This window comes from Narcine bancroftii, chromosome 3 (assembly GCF_036971445.1).
Source record: "Narcine bancroftii isolate sNarBan1 chromosome 3, sNarBan1.hap1, whole genome shotgun sequence".
Lineage (NCBI taxonomy): Eukaryota > Metazoa > Chordata > Chondrichthyes > Torpediniformes > Narcinidae > Narcine > Narcine bancroftii.
Window position 1 is genome coordinate 134,469,952 of NC_091471.1, and position 11,957 is coordinate 134,481,908.

The following is an 11,957-nucleotide window of genomic DNA, read 5'->3' on the forward strand; positions in this document are numbered from 1 at the left end:
AGGAGGAAAAACCCAACACCCAACCCCAACCAACCAATTTTCCCCTGCAACTGCTGCATTCGTGTCTGCCCGTCCCGCATCGGACTTGTCAGCCACAAACGAGCCTGCAGCTGACGTGGACTTTTTACCCCCTCCATAAATCTTCGTCCGCGAAGCCAAGCCAAAAAAAAGACATATGACGCTGCTATCAAGGCGATGAAGGCACGGTACCTGAAGTCACAAAACGAGGACCTAACGAGACACCAACTCTATGTCGCCAATGGCCAGGAGAGACCATCGATGACTACCTGCTGGATCTGTGGACGCTTGCCAAGAAATGCAGGGATAAAGCGGCTATGGGCAGTGTTTGTGAAGAAGAACAGATCTGGAAGACTCTAATCGCTGGGGTCTGCTCGAGGTATATGAGGCAACGACTGCTCGAGTCGGGCAAGAAGGACCTGGCTAGCCACGTTGAACTGGCCAAGTCGCTGGAACAGGCCAAGCTCAAGAAAGTCAACTTCGAAGCTAGCGAGCTTGCTCACTCAGGTGACCCCTTCCAAGGACCAACTCTCTAATCTTCACAGGCTCTACTGAAAGCTTCATAGACTCATGGACTGCACAATAATACAACCTAAAGGTGTATCCTTCCAATGATTGTTTATTCCTTGTTTATCATTCGCACTCTACCCATATTCAAGAACATTGTATAGAACATTTGTCATTTGAGGGGGGGATATTTTGGAGATTTATCCAAAAGTGGGTCCAAACAGCAATTAAAGTCCCCTCCAACCATAATGTTCTCATTTGAATGATTCAGATGCAAAAATGCATCAGTAACAAAATGTGCATTATCTTTATTTGGTGCATGCAAATTCATCAAAGTCTAAGCTTCAGAAAATAGTTTGCAATTAATCTTCAGATCTTTACCCGCATTCTCAGAAACAGATTCTAAAACAAAAGGCACCTTTCCTTCAATATCTTCTGGCAATCCAACTATCTTAAGATTATTACACCGACTTTGATTCTCCAATGTGTCAATTTTGTAACAAACATGTACATCAAACTGCAAGAAAAGGAGAACGAGGAAACAAACGGTAAACCTAAACAAAAATGGGAACAAGATCTAAACATAAAGATAAAGAATGAAACATGGGAGAAGCTATGCTCCGGAACTATGAGAAATACAATAAACACGAGGTTACGCATGATACAATATAACTGGATACACAGGCTATACATCACACCCCAAAAGTTAAATAAATGGGACCCAACAGTATCAGACAGATGTTTTCACTGTAAAAAGGAAATGGGAACAACAATTCATGCAATTTGGACATGTGAGAAAGTGGAAAAATTTTGGGAAGATCTAAACCAGATATTAAATAAAATCACAAAAAGCAATATACCAAAAAACCCAGAGATCTTCCTCCTAAGTAATATAAGAAACAAAGAATTTGGACTCGATTTGGATGGAGCACAAAAAAGATTTGTTATGATAGCCCTAGCTGTAGCAAAAAAATGTATTATGTCAACCTGGAAATTAGAAGTCAACTTGAGAATACAACAATGGTATATAGAAATGAATAAATGTACTCCATTAGAAAAAATAAAATATAATTTAAGAAATAACATTACAATATTTGAACAAATATGGGAGCCATACATGAAACACAATAGAGAAATCCTACCATGGACTTCCACCACCTAAAATGACTGAAGGAGAAGATAACGAAAAGAACTGACTCAGTAAAATTTCTTGTTTATTTTTATTAAGTGACAACATTGTTTAACGGGTTTAATGTATCTTATAGATTGAACTTCAAATAAATGGGAAAGGGGGTGAGGGAGGGAGGGAAGGGAGGGGGGGAAAGGGGGAAGAAAACGACACTGTATATATTTAAGAAGAAAAATGTCTGTATATATCTTGGTCAATATGGTTTATAGTGTGAAAAATAAAAAAATATTGCTTTTGTATATCCCAACCTGTAATACATTCTCTCTGTAATACATAATCCATTCTCTCAGTATATCTCTCCACTTTATCATTACAGTCATGAAACACCTGCTTAATTTCTGTAAATTCATCCTTCACCATCTCCACTGCTCGTGGACATTTAGTTACGATTTTTTTCATTACAGACACTTCTTCCCTCAATTAAGTCAATTGCATCTTATTCTTTTTAAATCCTTGCGTAACCTATATCACCATATTATCCATTTGACACATAAATTCTTCTGACACAGACAATGTAGTTTTGAGTTGCAGAAACAAGTGAAATCACATCTACAGTCTGAAATGATTGTAAAGAGGGAGATTTAAGTCTTTGAGGCCTACCTTGTATAATTCTTGCAGCCTGCAAAATTGCTGCTTCTTCTTCCACAGGCATCCTAAGAAATTCTTCTTCTTCTTCTCCTGAAATGTGTGCCATGACTTTACCCGAGCCACCTGACTATGGGTCCTAACTCCCTCCCAAACCAGGCTGACATTGTCAGCCCATCGAGAGAGAGCCATCCCCGCAGCCTGGGCCTGATCGAGGGCAATGCACATGTGCGAGTCTCTGCATATGCCCAGTTCCATCTGGGCCCAGAATCCCAGGGCCCAGGGCCCAGAAGCAGAGGTCCAATGTGCTCCAATGTGCTTGCAAATGGAACCCTTGCCTCTGCGAGGCCCCATGACCTCGGGCACTGGGTCTGAGTCACGGTTGCGCCCACCCTTTGGGTCACGGTTTACCATGCCGGCGCCACCTCGCATATTGAGACGCAAGGAGGGCGCTGGCATTACAGCAATCTTGGCCTGGATGGTCCATTGTGTCTTCGGAGCCTCCAAAATTGACCCCTGTTGAACCTTCGGATAGGTAGGTCTCAATTCTCCGCACTTTCAGCTCTTTTAAAATGTGTTATTTTTCCAGTCTGAGCTTTTGTTCCCTTCATTATTGCTACAGGTAACTCTTAAATTTAATCAGAATAAATTTTAAAAGTTTTTACTGTCTAAATTTCAGGCATTGATTGTTCAGCTGGGGAGAGGTGGTTTTACACATCCTCTTCCTACGCCCCCAAAATTTTCACCTTTTACAGGTCTTCCATTTAACTCACACATCCTTGCACAAAAACAACTTATCCCAATCCACACATTCTAGATCCTTTCTCATTTCCTCAAAATTGGCCTTTCTCCAATTTAGAATCTCAACCTGAGGTCCAAAACTATCTTTCACTATAACTAACTTGAAACTAATGGCACTGTATTATGATCACTGGACCCAAAATATTCCTTTTGTTACAAGCCCAGATGACCCCAAAACCCAGCAACAATAGATATTAACCAAGACAAATGGTTACTTAAACAAAAGTTGCTTTTAATTATCTTTAAACATGAAAACAGAATCAAACTTTAACTTATCACTATTAACTTAACTAACCTAACTTAACCCCCCTTCTAATTCTAAGCACATGTATATGTAATGTGTGTGTAAATTTAGAAAGGTTCTTTGATTCACAGTCCAATCTCATTTCTCATTCCTCTAAGTTTACTGGTTGTAGGCAATTCTTATACTGTGCACAGAATTTAACATTTATGAAGTTCACCAGGCTTTAGTGCTCGAAAGGTAAATGGTTACCGCTTAGGAAGATTTTTGTTGGTTTTCAGAGAGAGATGTGTTGTTCGTTGGACACCAACAACTGATTCCTTGTAACCAGCCACTTCTGTGTCTTTCTGAAGAAACTTGCCCATCAGGGTTCTCCAGATCATAACCTCTTTCTTTCAGGTCACCACCGAGTTCCTTTTTGTTTCCCTTATTTGAAGTGAAGCATTAAGCAGCCAGTCCTCTCCTCTTGCATGAACCAGAAGGGCTTTGACCAGGCTGAACTAAGCACTCACAACCCGTCTTCCAAATGGGTTTTTCAACAAGCTTGTCAACTTGTCCTATTCCAGTCCGAGCTGCTCTGCTGACTGTAAAACTACAGAACTGATTTCTCTCTCCCTCTCTCTCTGAAAGCCTGTTTTACTCTCTCTGCTTGCAAAACCACAAAACCACATGCTTGCAAGTTCCCTTCCAGACAGCCTGTGTCTCTGATGAGTTCTTTCATCTGTTGCCTTTTTGTAAACAACAATCCATTAGTAATGTCTCTTGGGCACTCTCCAAAGTTTTTGAAAAGGCTCTTGGCGCCAACCTGTCTAGCATGAGCAGAGCTCCAGTATTTTAAATAAGATCTGTTTTAAAGTATTTGTAAGTAACCTACACTAAAGAAAACTGCCCCAATTTATGTCCCAAAAACATATATATACAATATAAACACAACATAAACTGTCTCATTTTACATATTTTTCTGTCACCCATCCTGTCTCATTACCTAATAGGAGATCCAGTATTGATTGCACTTTCTTTTGTTGATTCCTCTGTATATTGATTTAGAAAACTTTCCTGAACACATTTGACAAACTCCAAGTCATCCAGCCCTATTACAGAATGGGAGTCCCAGTCAATATGTGGAAAATTTAAATCCCCTACTATCACAACCTTATGTTTCCTGCAACTCTCTGCTCTCTCTCTCTCTCTCTCTCTCTCTCTCTCTCTCTATATATATATATATATATATATATATATACAGGTTTGCTTCTCCAATTCTCACTGACAATTAGGCAGTCTATAATACAACCTCATAAGTGTGGTCATTCATTTCCCATTCCTCAGCTCTGCCCATATAGCTTCAGTAGATGAGCACTCTGGTCTTTTTTAATTTTATTTAATTGTTTGCATCATTACAGGAAAAAATGAATAAAACATTAATCAAATATCCAAAGCCAATGATACAAAAAAGTACTTTTATATTTTTCTCCCCATCCCCCTCCCACCAAAAAGTAAGAAAAGGAAAGAAAAAAAAGAAACACCTACCATTTAATATACAATAATATTATCAGACACACTTATTAATTGTTATTAAAAATTACTAATGAAGAGGAGTGGATAAGATAGAAGAGGTGGATGGAAAATTATCCATAAAATCCATATATGGTTTCCAAATACTACAAAAAAATTTCAACTTGCTTCCTTAATTTATACATAATTTTTTCCAAAGGTATACAATTTTGCATCTCATTATACCATCTACTTAATAACATCATCTTTCCATGATATTGCTATATATTTCTTTGCCTTTGGTATTGCAATACCTAAAATATTTTCTTGGTATTTGTCCAATTTCAATTTTATATCCTTTTCATAAATATCTCTAAGTAAAAATATTCTTAAATCCTTTGGTATCTTTATCTGCATAATTTGCCCTCACAGTAAACTCAGTTCATTCCAAAACCTTTCCACTTTTTCACAAGACCACGTAATACTTTCATAATATAATTTGAGCAAATCTCCTCCAGGATTTGTATATTTAAATCTTTCTCCCATCAGATTTTTGATTTATATAAATCTTTTTTCTTTACAGTCTCTTGTAATTTTATATACATATTAGTAATAAATTTCTTAACAACAAATGTATCTGTTATTATATCTTCAAATTCACTTTGTTTAGCGAGTCTCAAATCTGTTCCTAGTCTCTTTTTCAAATACATTTTTAATTGATAATATGCAAAAATTGGTCTTTGATATAGTTGAATTCAATGCAGAGTCCCAGGGGCTTCAATGCTCCATAGGAACATACTCATAGAAGCAGAACTCAGCTACTCGGGCCTCAAGAAAGTAAACAATAATGCCCCAAAAGTTAAATAAATGGGATCCAACAGTATCAGATAGATGTTTTTGCTGTAAGAAGGAAACGGGAACAACAGTACAATCAATTTGGGCATGTGAGAAAGTGAAAAAGTTTTGGGAAAATCTAAATCGGGTATTAAATAAAATCACAAAAAACAACATACCAAAAAATCCAGAGATCTTTCTTCTAAGTAATATAAGAAGTAAAGAATTAGGCCTCAAACTGGATGAAGCGCAAATAAGATTTATTATGATAGCCTTAGCTGTAGCAAAAAAATGTATAATGTCAACTTGGAAATCAGAAGAGAGCCTGAGAGAACAGCAATGGTACATAGAAATAAATAAATGTATTCCATTGGAAAAAATAACATATAATTTAAAAAATAAAGTCACATTATTTGAACAAATTTGGGAACCGTACATGGAACACAACAGAGAGGACCTACTGTGGACCTCCACCCCCTAAAATGATAGAATGAGAAGAAGACAAAATAACCTGATCCAGTGTGTAAAAGTAGATGACACAATTTTCTTGTTTATTTTCATTGTGTGATGACATTATTTAATGGGTTTATTGTATTGTATATGTTGAATGTTTAGTGGGTTTGGAGGGGGGTGGGAAGGAGGGAAGGAAGGGAGGGGGAAAAACGGGGAGAAAATGCCACTGTGTATATTCAAGAGGGAAATGTTTGTGTGTATTTTGATTAATATGGTTCATAGTGTGAAAAATTTTAAAAAATTAAAAAAAGAAAGTAAACAATAACAATACACAAAAAAAATGCAAGAGAAACTCAGAAGGGCCTGCAGCATCTATATAATTAAAAGACAGTCAGTGTTTCATGGCTGAGCCCTTCATCAGGAGTGTGGATTTGGGGTACAAGTCCAATCTGCCTCTCAACTGTTGATCTGAATGTAACTCCAATTTCTCATTCCTGTCAATTTATGGCAACCTTTTATCTGAATTATACAGAATTATCTACAATGGCCTTACATTAATGCAGATTCTTAATTTGACATCCCTTGAGAAAATGAGTTCCAAAATATCACTGATTTATAATGGTGAAAAATTCACCTTATCTTTAAAAATATTATATCACATGCATTCAAAAATACTTGAAAGCTCTTATAACTATTGTAAGCAATTTTTTAAAAATCCAAAAATGTATGCAGAACATTTTAATGGAGGATTTAGACCAGCTTATGCAAGAAGGGATGCAGTTGCATCAAAAGACATAATCTAAATTCCACCATGGGGCCCAGGATGCATATGAATCAGTAGACATTATCAAATTTCCACCATGAGGCCCAGAGATGCAGTTGTCTTTTGTTGGTCGCAGACTGTCAGGAGACCTTGAAGATAATTAAATCATTTATTCAAGGAGATAAGCTATGAAGTAAACAACTTTTGGGTAATAGCCATGGTCCCACTGCTGAAGTTTGAGACTCTCCGAGAGGTGGCAACATCTCTCAGCAAGAAGAACTTGTAGATTCCAACCAACGTCCCATTCGGGAGAGGTGGAAAAGCTGCTACCAGCGCTCCGACAACCTACTACAAGTGTGCAGTCGTTGCCTCACTTTGACAGTTGGGACCAGTCCAGGCGTTGATAAATATAATTGGGAAGGGCTTGCATATTGTAGTTTGAATTCAGCTTTAGATTTAGTAATAAAGACTTGTATAAACTGAAGTGCTCTCGGTGTGTGTGTCTGTTCTCTTTCAGTAGCTCAAACACTGTGACCAATCTAAAACGAACAAAGTGAGAGGTACAAGTTTATCCAGGACAAACATACAAATATGTGCCAGATGTTTTAAAACACTCAAACTCTTCAACACACATTTAAAAAATATCCAGATTAAGGAATCCTGACTTAACAGCTAATCATCTCAACCCAATCCAATGGTAAAATCTATCTTGTGCCTTCTTAGAGTGATGCAGGACTTTGTCAATAGTTATAGAGTTATGGTGCTTTGAAAACAGGCATACTGCCTGGAAACAAGCCTTTGGCCCATCTCGTCTGTGCTGACCCAGATGCCCATTTAAGATAAACACATTTGCCTGTGCTTGACCCATGTACCTCTAAATCTTTCCTTTGCTTGAACTTGTCCAATGTTTTTTAAATGACCTAATTGTCACCATTTTCTCTGGCAGCTCCTCCATATACCAACTATCTTCTGAGGGTAAAAGTTGCCCCTCAGTTTCCATTTAAATATTTCCCCAGTCTCTTTAGACCCATGCCCTCTAATATTAGACTTTCCTACTCTGAGGAAATGACTGTGACTATTCACCCAATTATTTTGTATACCTCATCCTTCAGCATCCTATGGTACAGGGAAAAAAAACCTCAGCCCTATCTAGTTTTTCCTTATAACACAAGCCCTCCAATCTCCATAACATTCTCATGAGTTTTTTTTTGGCACCATTTTTACATCCTACCTGTGTGATCTTATGCAAAAAGTTGTACAATGCATAAGCGCAGCACAGCACCAGCATCCTGGGTTTGAATCTGGCACTCTCTGTAAGGATTTTGTGCATTATTCCCCATGACGTGCGTGGGTTCCCTTAGGTTGTTCCAGTTTCCTCCCACCCTCCAAAAATATACAGGGTTTATTGGTTAATTGGTGTAATTTGGGCAGGGCAGACTTGGGGCTGGAAGGGCCTGTTACCATGCAGCATCTCTTAAAAAATGCAAGCATAATTACTATGATTATCCCTCAAAATTCAGGCCATTATTTTAGATCTCCTAATAAATTCTACTATGTGTTTTATAAGAGATTTTCAGAATTCAATTTTCTTTCTTTTGATCCAAAGCATCAATAAAGTAATTGCAGTGAACTGGGGTTCATTGGTAGGGTGTTGTGCTGATGGCTGGCCCCACCTCCCCACTCCGCCTCCATCTGCTCACATATAACCCTGGTTCCCGCCTAAACCCAGAACCCTTCTGAAGACTACTGTGAGACCCTACCCTCAGTTATCAGCTAATAAAAGCATTTGCTCTCCCTCCAGTTGTGAGAGCTTTTATTCATGCTACAGTAATATAATTGATTTCTTGTTAAATAGAAATGAAGAAGAAAGTATATAATTTCTGATAACCTGAGACCATCAGTGAGTTGAGACTGGACGTAATAGTTCTAGCAGTTGAATAGCTCTCCACAAAGTATACCTTTCTTCTACAATTTCCTTTGAAAATATAGACCTATTAATTGATAAGCATTTAATACAACAAATTAAGTTGGTTGAGTTAGTGGTGTCAGCTTGGTTAAGTGGTAATACTTTCACCTCTGAGTCAGATGCTTATGCATACAAATTTGACTTCAGAATTTGATAATATAATCTGCATAGAGATACTGTATTTCAGATGAGATGTTAAAACCAAGCCCATTTGACTGTTCGGAGGATGCAACTGATTGCCGTTGGGTAGACTGCATTATTAGTATCCAACTAATGCTCCTTACTGAAAAAAAATGCTATCAAAAATAAATAAAGCTGCTTTTATCTAATCTCCTGGGATTCAGCTATGTATAACAAACTTGGAGCAATGACCAGATTTCAAAAATAGGAGACATTTACACAGGCACTTGAATAGAAGCATACCCACCTAATGTAGGAAAATGAAAATAGGGTAGCTGGGCAAAAAGATTAGCACAGATACGAAGAGCCTCTGTGCTCTGCTGCTCTACAACACCATGACTCTATAAATTGTAATTTGTTATCTCCTTGAGGATTGCTGGGGTAGATCACTGGGTTACCAGAACCACTGCAGGGTACTTGTGTTAACCTGAAATGTTATTTGTTTTCACATTTGCTCCTTGACCTCCTAAGAAATTTCTGAATTTTGACATTTATATGTGTAATATACAGTTTGGAAGCTGGACCCTTTCTGAAAGAGTCAAAAAGCATCACTGGAGTCTGGGCCCCTCAACTTCAAATGCAATTTTTGTTCAGAAATGGGACAGCATAAGACATAAGGGATCACATGCATCATGTCAGTGCTGCATTTACAGGACACGAGCAAATTGAAAGGATGCACCTAGTGAAATCTCCGTGTAATTCACTTCAGTTTTATGATATATGTAAAGGATAGGTGTGAATTGATTTTTTTCTTTACATCACCAGTGGATCTGTGATTCTTGAATCAAAAACTAACCAAACTGAAGAAAATTTAAAGAATATACACATGAAATCTCACTGACACTCCAAAATATTTGCTTTATCCCATCAACTTTAGCAGTGCTGTGATATATAATCATGTTCTGGGAATCAAAATAGGAGTAAAATGTGATAATACATAACCTTCTAGTGACTTTCTATGGTTCATGGCTGTGAAGATATCTTCTAATATTCTATCTTTTTAATAAAGATCTGGATAACAGTAATATCATATAGAAAATTCTATTCATGAGACTTTTTAAATCTGAACTGCCCACAGTTCCTTTGTAAATATAAAACACTGCCCAGTTAACTGATTGTCCAATTATTTCCACCTGTGGTTACATCTACAGTCAGAACATACTAGCCACATAACTTCTTGGCAATCTTCAAACTTCCAAGAATTTTACCTGGGGATCTTTGTTGCAGCCAAAAAGCCCATCCCCCCCCCCAACAACATAATGGAGAGGGTTCCCCTTTTCCAGACGTACAACCCCACCAGCCTCTGTATCCAGTATATTTGTTTCTGCAATTTCCATCACCCTCAACAGGATCCCACCATCAGCTACAACTTCCCCTCACCTTTTCACTTTACCCATGAACCTGTAGGAGTCATTGACAATATTCCGTGCTCCTGACATGGACTCCTCTAGATCGAGGAGATAGCTCACAGATTGAGGGATCACTTTGTTGAACTTTTTGCTATGTCCACTGCAATTGCAAGGATCTCCCAATGACCAGCCTTTTCAATTCCACTTTCCATTCTCTCACTGACATGTCTGTCCATAGGCAGGTTTGGGACATATATAAATTGAGGAACACCATCGTGCCAGTCTCCAATCAGATGGCATCAATGTCAATCTCCAATCTCCCCCTTTTATTCATATTACACCCACTTTCCCTCATCTCTCTGGCCCCATTCCTCCTTCTCTTTCTCCTCCCCCACTCTCCCTACCTGCCTGTCACCTTCATTTTTCTTCTTCCAGCTCCTTCCCCACCTTTTTTCCTATCAGAGCATGTCCCTTTCCCAATCATCTCTTTGCACCTTTCTTTTCATCCCCCTCCCACCTGTGTTCACATTTCATCTGCCAGATGAAGTATTTTCAGCCCAAAATGTCGCCTGTCTGTTGCTTTCCACAGATGGTGGCTGACAGATTGCATTTTTCCAGTGCAGTTTTTTCAAACTTCCCCCTAAACTCACATTCCACCTGAAGCAATCTCTATGCCAAAGGTGCTCTGTGATTAGTAAGGGATTGCTTCAGGTGGTATGTGAGTGGAAAGAAAAAGTTTGAAAACCACTGTTTTAATTATACCTAATTGACTCATTATGTGCACAGTTTTATAACTCCAAAGTAAAAGGGTCAATGACAATTTTTCTCAAGCAAAATATTTCAGAAACAATTGGGTCTCGAGCAGTGATTCTCAACCTTCCCTTCCCACTCACACACTACCTTAAGCAATCCCTTACTAATCACAGAGCACTTATGGCGTAGGGATTACTTCAGGTGAAATATGAGTTTAGTGGGGACAGTTTGAAAACCACTGCTCCAGTATGTTGCCCCAGCAATGAACAAAACTATATAAATTAATAATTTAAACATTTTCAACTCAAAATGCAGGGCATATACAGATAGGCCAGACAAATGCAAAAGGTGCCCAGTGGAAAATGTGAGTAAAAATGAAATGCTCTATCTATTGCTAAAAACAAATTAGTTCCCTTACGAATATTTAGGAAAATGATGAAAAAGTGGTGCTCTAGTCAATTTCCCACAGGCATGATTTGACTTGGAAATGGTCACATGATCTACCCTGAACTTACTACATTACATTGACGACTAAAATGATACTGTCTCCTGCACCCATGATGAGTTCATCAACTTTATCCACTTTGCTGCTAACTTCTACCCTGAACTCAAATTCACTTGGTCAATCTCTGGCAAATGTCTCTCCTTTCTCAATCTCTCTGTCTCCATCATGGGAGAGAAAGTACAATGACCTTCATAATGTTTGGGACAATGACTACTGTCCACAGAAGACTTCATGAACAGAAATAGAGAGGCTAAGATGCAAATCTTGGCAATGGTGGTATGCTATGCATCTTGGGTAGTTCCTCTTCACCTCCACACTTTGC